The sequence below is a fragment of the Anabrus simplex genome, chromosome 3 (assembly GCF_040414725.1).
Source record: "Anabrus simplex isolate iqAnaSimp1 chromosome 3, ASM4041472v1, whole genome shotgun sequence".
Taxonomy (NCBI): Eukaryota; Metazoa; Arthropoda; class Insecta; order Orthoptera; family Tettigoniidae; genus Anabrus; species Anabrus simplex.
The window spans coordinates 459,667,063-459,679,484 of NC_090267.1; the positions used below are offsets into that span (position 1 = coordinate 459,667,063).

At 45.7% G+C, this 12,422-nt stretch overlaps 1 non-coding gene across 1 annotated transcript; it reads left to right on the forward strand.

Moving 5' to 3' along the window:
- Positions 1-4,408: 4,408 nt before the first annotated feature.
- Positions 4,409-4,498, forward strand: TRNAI-UAU (transfer RNA isoleucine (anticodon UAU)). Its single transcript is given in 2 exon segments — positions 4,409-4,446; positions 4,463-4,498. It is a non-coding gene; the product is annotated as a tRNA-Ile (tRNA).
- The last annotated feature ends 7,924 nt before the right edge of the window (positions 4,499-12,422 follow it).

The following is a 12,422-nucleotide window of genomic DNA, read 5'->3' on the forward strand; positions in this document are numbered from 1 at the left end:
CTCCGGGACAATGATAAATGACTGACAGATGAAGTGAAATGATATAGAGAGTGTTGCTGGAATGAAAGATGACAGGGAAAAACCGGAGTGCTCGGAGAAAAGCCTGTTCCGTCTCCGCGTTGTCCAGCACAAATTTCACATGGCGTGACCGGGATTTGAACCACGCAACACAGCGATGTGAGGCCGGCGCGCTGCTGCCTGAGCCACGGAGGATCTCATGTAATATTAATAACAAATAATGTTATTGTTTTTACGTCCCACTAACTACTTTTGTGGTTTTCGGAGATGCCGAGGTGCCGGAATTTAGTCCCGCAAGAGTTCTTTTACGTGCCATTAAATCTACCGACACGTGGCTGACGTATCTGAGCATCTTCATATACAGTACCACCGGATTCAGCCACGATCGGAGCTGCCAAGTTGGGGCCAGAAGGTCAGCGCTTCAGCCTTCTGAGCGTAATACTGTACTGTTCTTGAATATCTTTCATATTAGTCGTTCACCTTCTATCTTTGTTTATAAACACAACATTTATTGTTATTGATTAATTAACTTCTTCACTCAAGGGAAGAAATCTATGACATTATTTTTCAAAATATCAATTATAAGAAATGCTACTATCCTATGATACTTCTTCTTCTTTTCCTACCGCCTTTCCACACCTGTGGGGTCGCGGGTGCGAACTGCTTCGCTCGTGTGGATTAGGCCATGTTTTATGGCCGGATACCCCTTCTGTCGCCAACCCTATCTGGAGGGATGTAATCACTATTGCCTATTTCTGTGATGGTGGTAGTGTGGTATGCTGTCTGAATATGAAAAGGAGAGTGTTGGGACGGGCAAAAACACCCCGTCCCCGAGCTAGAAGAATTAACCAGAAGCTATTAAAATCCACGACCCGGCCGGGAACCGAACGCCAGTATTCTGACTATTCAGCCAACGAGTCGGCCATTATCCTATGATATATGTCCTGATAATGAATTATTAATGACGTTAATTTCTATATATTTCCAGAAACTTAGCTATCATGTATGATATACCAACACTGAACCAAGGAAACGCAGTTGACATGAAAGTAAAGACATATGTATGGTAGGCCTACCTCAGAACTAGAACACGCGTTGCCTCTAACTTCGCGGAAAGATCTTATGGTGCGATGCATTCAGCGGTCATTTCATAGAACGGTCAGTCTGAAATGGTGCACTAACCAGTGAAAAATAAATTAATATTGGATTTGTCCGAAGGGTTAAATATCCTTAGTTCATGGCCCAGTCACCCCTGCGTTCTGGGGGTTATTTGTTTCTCTCATATACTTTTCCGGTAAAAGTACAAGGATACATTCCCTAATTAAACCTACAAAACTTAGAAATGTCTATTCAACATCAATAACATCAAACAGTTTATGTGTATCTCTTTTGTTATGTCGACTGTTCTCGGTGAATTGGTCAATGTACTCGACTAGAGACCTGGAGATTCGGGTCGGTGATGTTTTCACCTTACACAGTACGAAGTATCTTATGTTTACTCTAGCCTATATGATAATTATCATAAATTTCCAGCAGTTCTTACTAAATGTAACGGGCCGATGACCTCGATGTTAGGCCCCTTTGAACAACAATCATCATCATCATCATCATTACTAAATGTAACGACAGACAGAAACTTGATGGACTTTTATTTGCAGTTATTTGCTTTCCACGAGCGTGAAATGTGTAAATAAACTCAAGAAGGCACAAAAATCAAACAAAGTAGGTGATGACCTCGCAGAGGATGTACGCGGAAATTTACAGCAAACATTCCAATATATAACGTCATCCCATGTTTTGTTGTTTGACTTTGATTAACAGCAGCATCTAAGAAAGATTGCAGCTAAAATTCCTACCAGGTCATCTTTAAAATAGACTCTCAGTCTATTTTTCGGGAGTAATCGGCATAATGTCCGCCTCTGTCACATAACGGTTAGCATTATCAGCTGCCATGGCCGGCTCCATGGCTAAATTGTTAGCGTGCTGGCCTTTGGTCACTGGGGTCCAGGGTTCGATTCCTGGCAGGGTCGGGAATTGTAATCATCATTGGTTAATTTCTTTGGCATGGGGGCTGGGTGTGTGTGATCTCTTCATCCTCATTTCATCCTCATCACGCCGTCTATGGTCGTCGTATCAAAAGACCTGCACTTGGCGAGCCAAACATGTCCTGGGACAATCCCGGCACTAAAAGCCATACGCCATTTACATTTCATCAGCTGCCGTCGTCGGAGGCACGAATTCCATTCCCGGCACTACCAGTTTTAAGAATGGTAGGAGGGCTGATATGGTATTTAAATAGTAGGCCTACATGTAGCTCTGACCGAGGACTCATTACCTCGGGACGAGGACATGAGTAATGTCCGTCTCCATATCGGTTAGCGCTATTAGCTACCGTCCTCGGGGGCCCAGGTTCAATTACCAATACTGCCAATTATTTAACCCACACAGGACCAAGCTAGTAACAGTAAGATCGTAGGCCAAGGGGCGGGGGGTTTCGAAAATGTCCACTACACATAAACCTAAGTGAAGGAATTATTTTATATTTAAACTTGCTGTTATACAAGATAATGCATTCAGAAGCATATGAACGATGATAATTAATTTATTCATGTACGCCTCTGTGGTGTAGCAGTGACTGAGGGTTAGCTGCCACCTAGGAGGTCCTGATTCGAATCCCGGCTCTGCCACGAAATTTGAAAAGTGGTACGAGGACTGGAACGTGATCACTCAGCCTCGGGAGGTCAACTGAGTAGAGGGGGGGGGGGGGTTCGTTTCCCAACTGAACCATCTCGAAGGGGTTTTCAGCGGTTTCCCACTTCTTCTCCAGGCAAATGCCGGGTGGTATATATCTTAAGGCGACGGCCGCTTCCTTCCCACTTCACAGCCTGTCCCTTCCAATCTTCCCACCCCTCACAAGGGTCCTGCTCAGCATAGCAGATGAGGCCGCCTGGACGAGGTACTGGTCCCCCTTCCCAGTTTCATCCCCTACCAAATGTCTCACGTACCACGACATCGCCTAGAGGTGGGATCCCTTGATGAGTCCGAGGGAAACACTAACCCTGGACGGTAAACGGGTTAAGAAATAAATAAGGAATATAAGCAGGTTATATGATTGCTTGCTTGCTTTTTTTTTTGCTTCACGTCGCACCGACACAGATAGGTCTTATGGCGACGATGGGATAGGAAAGGCCTAGGCCGTGGCCTTACTTCAGGTGCAGCCCCCAGCATTCGTCTGGTGTGAAAATGTGAAACCACGGAAAACCATCTTTAGGGCTGCCGAGAGTTGCTGTTTAATGGGGCTTAACATCTAGGTCATTGGCCCCAATTTATATGATTACTAGTACGTAATCCTGTCTTCTGCAGTCGAAATAACTATCTATAAAGTAACTGGAAATTCTAAATGGACTATAATTTTATCTTATGAATAAACGTTACACTTTACAGGTATTATAGGGCATTGGAATGGAATCATCTTCTTCGTCTTCTCCTTTACCTGGTTGCCCTCCAGGGTTGGCTTTTCCCACGGACTCAGCGAGGGATCCCACCTCTACCGCCCCAAGGGCAGTGTCCTGGAGCTGCAGACTCTGGGTCGGGAGATACAACTGGGGAGGATGATCAGTACCTCGCCCAGCTAGCCTCACCTGCTATGTTCAACAGGGGCCTTGCGGGGGGGGATGGGAAGATTGGAAGGGATAGACAAGGAAGAGGGAAGGAAGCGGCCGTGGCCTTAAGTTAGGTACCATCCCGGCATTTGCCTGGAAGAGAAGTGGGGAACCACGGAAAGCCACTTCGAGGATGGCTGAGATGGGAATCGAACCCACCTCTACTCATTTGACCTCCCGAGGCTGAGTGGACCCCGTTCCAGCTCTTGTACCACTTTGCTGCAAACATTTCGTGGCAGAGCCGGGAATCGAATCCGGGCCTCCGGGGGGTAGCAGCTAATCACACTAACAACTAAACCACAGAGGCGGACTACCTGGACATTTACGTCATAATATTATCATAGGCTGAACAGAAATACGATTCATTAACTTGGTCGAAATCTGGCCTGAAATCCTATAAAAAATCTAACTGTATTAGCTAATCACATATTGGTAAGTAAATTCCTAATACAATTGAAGTAGGTACAGATAAACCGATAAATATATTTTGAATCTTTGTTTCCGCAATGAAAAAGAATTGCTTTCTTTGCCCTCTATGATACTGCTTTCCGAGCTAGGAGCGGAATGTACCGGGCAGCCTTCGGAGCGCGATCGTTACTCGCAGAACCGTGAAAAGAGTAGCAGCCAGTATATGGCATACAAATATATTCGTAACCTTGGAATGATATCACACACACGTTGCTAGGCAGCTATACAAAGATAACATCCTAAGCACTCAAGTAGCGTCTTCCCCAGTGGCGCAATTGGTTAGCGCACGGTACTTATACGACAGTAACTGAGCGATGCCGGGGTTGTGAGTTCGAGCCTCACCTGGGGAAATTTTTAATTCTAGAATAAGTTCATTCTGAGTCCATTGAGTAACCAGTTTACCAAATGTAAGAGCAAATTTCGTTCCCTTACATCTATTCGCTGTACATCAAGTAAAGCAGTGCTTACACGGAGAATTATTTGCTTTCTTTTCAATGTAAAACGCTGTGACTTCCAACGTCATAATGAAGGTTTGCCATGTTAATTATTGTGTGCATTATAGTTGCATATGCCACTAGTAATCACTTCATTATGCCTCCTAAAATTACTACGACAACTTCTTCTTCTCCCTCTTCTCCTCCTCCTCCTTCTCCTTCTTCTTCTTCTTCTTCTTCTTCTTAATCTGGTTACCCTCTAGGGTCGTTTTTTTCCCCTCGGACTTAGCGAGGGATTCCACCTCTACCGCCTCAAGGGCAGTGCCCTGGAGCTTCAGACTCTGGGTCGGGGGATACAACTGGGGAGGATGACCATTACCTCGCCCAGGCGGCCTCACCTGCTATGCTGAACAGAGGCCTTGCGGGGGGATGGGAATATTGGAAGATAGACAAGGAAGAAGGAAGGAAGCGGCCGTGGCCTTAAGTTAGGTACCATCCCGGCATTTGCCTGGAGGAGAAGTGGGAAACCACGGAAAATCACTTCCAGGATGGCTGAGGTGGGAATCGAGCCCACCTCTACTCAGTTGACCTCCCGAGGCTGAGTGGACCCTGTTCCAGCCCTCGTACCACTTTTCAAATTTTCGTGGCAGAGCCGGAAATCTAACCCGAGCCTCTGGGGGTGGAAGCTAATCAGACTAACCACTACACCACACTGGCGGACACTACGACAACTACTGTAAAATTTTAGTAATTTGTACACAAGGATAAAGAATAAAATAATAATGCCACAATAGCATCGTGTCTTATTCTGTCTTTCGAAAGTAGCAATGAAGAATTCATAAAAAGAACTGTGCCGTTATGCCTTTTCCATCTGTCTATCCTTAAAATAAATGTTGTGGGCTCGTGCGTTACGTCCATAGTTCCAATGAAGACGTTGATCATGCAGCATCTGATTGCATCTCTTGCTTCATTAGTGGAGATCCAGATTTCCTTCCGCGCAACTCGCGAATGAATGCTCTGCAGAACTTCATAATAGACAGTCAAATAATATGTTTTCCGTACAGTGGCTGCGTCTGTGGTGCAGTGGTTAGCGTGATCAGCTACCATCCGCAGAAGCCCGGGTTCGATTGCTGCCCTACCACGATGGCTACGAGGGCTGGAACGGGGTCCACTCAGCCTCGGAAGGTCAACTGAGTAGAGGGGGGTTCGATTCCCACCTCAACCATCCTGGAAGTGACTTTCCGTTGTTTCCCGTTTCTCCTCCTGGCAAATGCTGGGATGGTACCTAACTTAATGTCAGGGCCGCATCCTTCCCTATTCCTTGTCTCTCCCTTCCAGCCTTCCCATCCCCCACACAAGGCCCCTGTTCAGCACAGCAGGGGACACCACCTGGGCGAGGTACTAGTACTTACCCCCAGCTGTAGACTATCCCTGACCCAAAGTCGCACGTTCCAGTACACTGCCCTTGAGGAGGTAGAGGTGGGATTCCTTGCTGAGTGCGGGGGAAACACCAATCCTGGAGGGTAAACGGATTAACAAAGAACGAATAATAGGCTTCAGAGCCATGTAAATAAAGGAATAATAATAATAATAATAATAATAATAATAATAATAATAATAATAATAATAATAATAATAATAATAATGATAATAATAATGGTATGTTGCCTCCGTAGAGCCACACTGCAGCAATTTCTAGTTAACACCCTATATGGGGCCTGTGTGTCTGTGAGGATGAGGCCCTACCTAACATGAATTCTAACGCTGAAGGCGACACAGACATGCAGCCAAAAGAATTAACAGATGAAATTTAAAATCCCTGACAAAGCTGTATATGTTATATTTTCCTGCATGAAAGCTAAACAAATTATTTTCAAACTGCTTTATATTCCTCTTCTGAGTATGTTATAGTATTCAGGAGAGAGAGGGTGATGTCTGAGAGTCCTCATAATCAGCTTTCCACCAAGGTAGTCGAGGTTCGAATCGGGTACTTTGTATGTAGGATTTAAAAAAAGTCAGATACCTGTGATTCAGAATTTCACGTGTAGTTGAAGGTTCTGTGGCTATGATTACATCATCAACAGTGATTTAGAAGCCATAAGCACTCGTATTCCTCACAAATAGGTCTGCGCTCTTTTAGCTAGTAAATCTTTCTTTCTTTCTTTCTTTCTTTCTTTCTTTCTTTCTTTCTTTCTTTCTTTCTTTCTTAATTCGTTTACGCCCCACAGTAGGTTTCTCCCTCGGACTCAGCGAGGGATCCCACCTCTACCGCCTCATGGACAGTGTCCTGTAGCGTGTGAGACTTTGTGTCGGGGAGATCCAACTGTTAAGGAGAGCCAGTACCTTGCCCAGGTGGCCTCACTTGCTATCCTGAACAGGTGTCTTGTTGGGGGATGGGAAGATAGGAAGGGACAGGCAAGGAAGAGGGAACGAAGCGGCCGTGGCCTGAAGTTAGATACCATCCCGGTATTTGGCTGGAGGAGAATTGAGAAACCAAGGAAAACCACTTCGAGTATGGCTGAGGTGGGAATCGAACCCCTCTCTACTCAGTTGACCTCCGGAGGCTGAGTGGACCCCGTTTCAGACCTCGTACCACCTTTAAAATTTCGTGGCAGAGCCAGGAATCGAACCTGCTGGCAGCGGGCGCTAGTAAATCTTCTGTAGCATATTTGCGAGCTTAAGTTACGTTTAATCTGCGCGATCGTCTTCTATACAGTTGATTTTTCCTCCTCGAATGGTGCGTCGCCCCGTTGACTGATGTCATCCCGATCTAAGAAAAGAACCCTCTTGTATCACAGTTCATGTCTACTTCCTCAAAAAAAAAAAAAAAAAAAAAAAAAAAGGACTGAACGGCGTTGAATGAGAAGCATTTAGGAGAGCGGGTGTGTGGTGGTGCTCAATGGATCTGCAGGCTTCCTAATCACGTTAGCTCAACATTTCTATCATTGTTAGTCTGCGTAGCTCAGTAGGTTGACGAATTTATTTCTAAGACCATGAACCTTAGGTCGATACATGCCAGCTTTCTCGAGTTTAGGACTGACAAACCTGCTCAGATAAAGTTTTAGCGAACCTTCGGGGTTTGGATACACATAAATTTAGAATCCAGAATGATTTTATGAGTTACCAGCAAGTGGCTGTCGGTTTGAATCACGTAGCTGTCAGCTTGCATTCGGGAGATAGAAAGTTCGAACCCCACTCTCGGCATGCCCACAGTACGTGCAACAAATCGCGCACCACTTGCTTGACAGCTGTGTTGGTTGCAGGATATTTCTTTGCAACACTTTCGTGGGAAGATTTAGTGTGTTCTTGCAACGTTCAACTAGTTATTTTACCACATTTAATTGATTATGACGGGTGACTTCTTTTCTTCATACACTGAGCTCTCGGTAGAGCATAATGCCAACGTAGTGATATAAAACAAACATGGTCCACGAGGTCAACTCTAAAAAAAAAAAAAAAAAAAAACAAGAGAAAAAATGCTAGAAGTATGAAAGTAGCAGTTAAATTACCTTAATCAGGACATTCATATAAGTGCAATAAAGCACATTGGAAACCTCCGAGACAAATAGTGATCACGTCTTTAATCGATTGAAATAACGTTTGTAAAAACAAGCCTCGAGACACTTCATTCCCCTCTCCATTACCCTTTATGAAGATAAAACCTCTGAAGAGCCATAGAAAAGCCAGATAGACAAGATCAGGAGAAATAACGTGATAAAATCACAGGACGCCACAGGCGACATCTGTGATCTCCTTGGGCTAAGTTTGCGTGTACAATCTGAAGTCAAAGTCGGCCATGACAGCCATATGTATCAGAAAGCAAGAAGTTCGTCAAAATGGCGAACCAGACAAGCTTAGAGCAGGAAAGGGGTGTCACACGCTTCAAGGGCAGTATCCTGGAGAGTGAGATTTCGATCGGGCGATACAACTGGGGATGAGGACCGGTACCACCGGGCAAGTTGGCCGTGCGGTTAGGAGCGCGCAGCTGTGAGCTCGTATCCGGGAGATAGTGGGTTCGAACCCCACTGTCGGCATCCCTGAAGATGGTTTTCCGTGGTTTCCCATTTTCACACCAGGCAAATGCTGGGGCTGTACCTTAATTAAGGCCACGGCTGCTTCCTTCCCATTCCTACGCCTGTGCCGGTACGACGCAAAGCATTTAGAAAAAAAAAAAGGACCAGTACCTCGCCCAGGCGGCCTCACAGGGGCCTTGTAGGCCGATGGAAAGATTGGGTAGACAAGGAACAGGAAGGAAGTTGTCCTAGCCTTAGGTTAGGTACCAGCATTTCCTTGAGGAGAAGAGGGAAACCACGGAAAACCACTTCGAAGATGACTGAGGTGGGAATCGAACCTTCTCTACTCAGTTCACCATGCGAGGCTGAGTGGACCCCGTTCCAGCCCTCATACCACTTTTCAAATTTCATTGCAGAGCCGGCAATCGAACTCGGGCCTACGGGGGTGGCAGCTAATCACACTTCCCACTACGCCAGAGAAGTGGACTTATAAGATATAGTTCCATGCAAAATTTATTGATAAGTTAATTGGTTACAAAGTTATTGATAAATACATTTTATTTTTATATGTTGAATGGAAAATGCGGCGCAGTTTTCATTTTTTTGGGCTATAATTTGGCAAACTTGTCAGAAATCATCATCATCATCATCATCTGTTTACCCTCCAGGTTCGGTTTTTCCCTCGGACTTAGCGAGGGATCCCACCTCTACCGCCTCAAGGGCAGTGTCCTGGAGCTTCAGACTCTTGGTCGGGGGATACAACTGGGGAGTATGACCAGTACCTCGCCCAGGCGGCCTCACCTGCTATGCTGAACAGGGGCCTTGTGGAGGGATGGGAAGATTGGAAGGGATAGGCAAGGAAGAGGGAAGGAAGCGGCCGTGGCCTTAAGTTAGGTACCATCCCGGAAACCACGGAAAACCACTTCCAGGATGGCTGAGGTGGGAATCGAACCCACCTCTACTCAGTTGACCTCCCGAGGCTGAGTGGACCCCGTTCCAGCCCTCGTACCACTTTTCAAATTTCGTGGCAGAGCCGGGAATCGAACCCGGGCCTCCGGGGGTGGCAGCTAATCACGCTAACCACTACACCACAGAGGCGGACCTTGTCAGAAATACTTGTATATTTCAGAACAACTCCGGGTCTTGTTGTCAGGTATAAACTATTGGAGATATAAGTTTTTCAACATTTTATTATTTATTCAATAAGCAAAACTCTAGTTTCGCGCTATTTTAGGAGCAAGGATATGAAGGTATTATTCAACTGGTAATAAAATGCAGGTCCGCCTCTGTGGTGTAGTGGTTAGCGTGATTAACTGCCACCCCCGGAGGCCCGGGTTCGATTCCCGGCTCTGCCACGAAATTTGAAAAGTGGTACGAGGGCTGGAACGGGGTCCACTCAGCCTCGGGAGGTCAACTGAGTAGAGGTGGGTTCGTTTCCCACCTCAGCCATCCTGGAAGTGGTTTTCCGTGGTTTCCCACTTCTCCTCCAGGCGAATGCCGGGATGGTACCTAACTTAAGGCCACGGCCGCTTCCTTCCCTCTTCCTTGCCTATCCCTTCCAATCTTCCCATCCCTCCACAAGGCCCCTGTTCAGCATAGCAGGTGAGGCCGCCTGGGCGAGGTACTGGTCATACTCCCCAGTTGTATCCCCCGACCAAGAGTCTGAAGCTCCAGGACACTGCCCTTGAGGCGGTAGAGGTGGGATCCCTCGCTAAGTCCGAGGGAAAAACCGAACCTGGAGGGTAAACAGATGATGATGATGATGATGAATAAAATGCAGAATATCTTTATATTCCTGTATATATTCAAATCTTCTCTGAAAATTTCAGTTGAATCAGGGAATAACCCTGTCGCAAGGAGAATTTTGTGCATGGCAAAGAGCAAAAAATGTGTTACGGTAGAAATATGCAGTTGACAGTTTTAAGAAACAAACTTGCTTTAACAGAGCACTAGAGTGTAAATTACTCCCTCAGATGTCCTTCTCCTCTTACGCACAGCACAGGCCTATTATGAGGTTAATATATTCCAGGCCGGGCTGAGTGGCTCAGGCGGTTGAGGCGCTGGCCTTCTAACTCCAACTTCGCAGGTTCGATCCTGGCACTGTACGGTGGTATTTGAAGGTGCTCAAATACGTCAGCCTCGTGTTGGTAGATTTATTGGCACGCAAAAGCACACCTGCTGGACTTCCGAACTGAATACTGTATTCAGAAATTTCATTACAGTAGTGTAATTAAAGGGTGTGGAACTGTATTTTAATAAAAATTAAAAATAAATATTTTCATCAATGCATTAATTCCATCATCTACTGTAACTCGATTCTCAGAATTGCTATTGTCAAAGTCGGAATCATCTGCACAATATTCATGACGAATAATACAATAATAATAATAATAATAATAATAATAATAATAATAATAATAATAATAATGTCCGCCAATGTGGTGTAGTGGTTAGTGTGATTAGCTGCCAACCCCGGAGGCCCAGGTTCGATTCCCGGCTCTGCCACGAAATTTGAAAAATGGTACAAGGGCTGGAACGGGGTTCACTCAGCCTCGGGAGGTCAACTGAGTAGAGGTGGGTTCGAATCCTACCTCAGCCATCCTGGAAGTGGTTTTCCGTGTTTTCCCACTTCTCCTCCAGGCAAATGCCGGGATGGTACCTAACATAAGGCCACGGCCGCTTCCTTCCCTCTCCCTTGTCTATCCCTTTCAAATTTCCCATCCCCCACCGAGGCCCCTGTTCAGCACAGCAGGTGAGGCCGCCTGGGCGAGGTACTGGTCATCCTCCCCAGTTGTATTCCCGACCCAGAGTATGAAGCTACAGGACACTGCCCTTGAGGCGGTAGAGGTGGGATCCCTCGCTGAGTCCGAGGGAAAAACCAACCCTGGAAGGTAAACAGATAAAGGAAGAAAGAAAGAAAGAATAATAATAACTCCTTATTGTACAAGAAAAATGTATCATGGAACGACCTAGAGGGTAAGAAACTGTTTTGTTTTATGCTACACGTGCATTCGGGCATAAGTTATAATATACAAATAGGGTTTGCCTAGAAGCTCTCAGCACGTATAGGAAGAGAATTACAAATATCGACGGCTAAGAACGAGAGGGTAAAAACAAAATATCAAAATATTAAAATACAATTTTGCCAAAGCATTTCCGTTAAGCCGGGTTTCGGTAAGCGAATTTCGGTTAAGCGGCGTTCTACTCTATATACAAGTATTTTTAACGCAACAAGGACTCCTTTTTCACAATATGTTTTACGTCGCACTGATGCAGATAGATCTTATAGGATAGGTTAGGAAAGGAAAGACGGGAGTGGGAAGGAAGCGGTCAAGGCCTTAATTAAGGTACATCTCCATCATTTTCCTGGTGTGAAAATGGGAAACCACGGAAAACCATGTTAATGGTTGCCGACAGTGGGGCTCGAACCCCGGATGCAAGCTCAACAACAATTACTATTGTGCTGTTTAAACTGCTACTGAAGCAATTGAAGTGAATGAGTGGGTTTCGAAACAAAATCTTAAAACAAGAGCAATGCAGCATAAGGTAAGGGTAAGGGTGTATTCTGCCCGAAGGTAGGTCCGAACCTCCGCAGAGGTGTGCCTGAGCCAGAGTTTACGTACGGTAGGGTGGCCAGTTCCTATCCGCTCCTCCATTCCCTTACCCGCCACCAACAGCGCGTGGCAACCCATCCAAATCTTGACCACACCCAATGTTGCTTAACTTCGGAGATCTCACGGGATCCGGTGTTTCAACACGGCTATGGCCGTTGGCAATTTAGCATAAGTAAGCATTTTTATATACCAAGTCAATAACCACACCCCTCC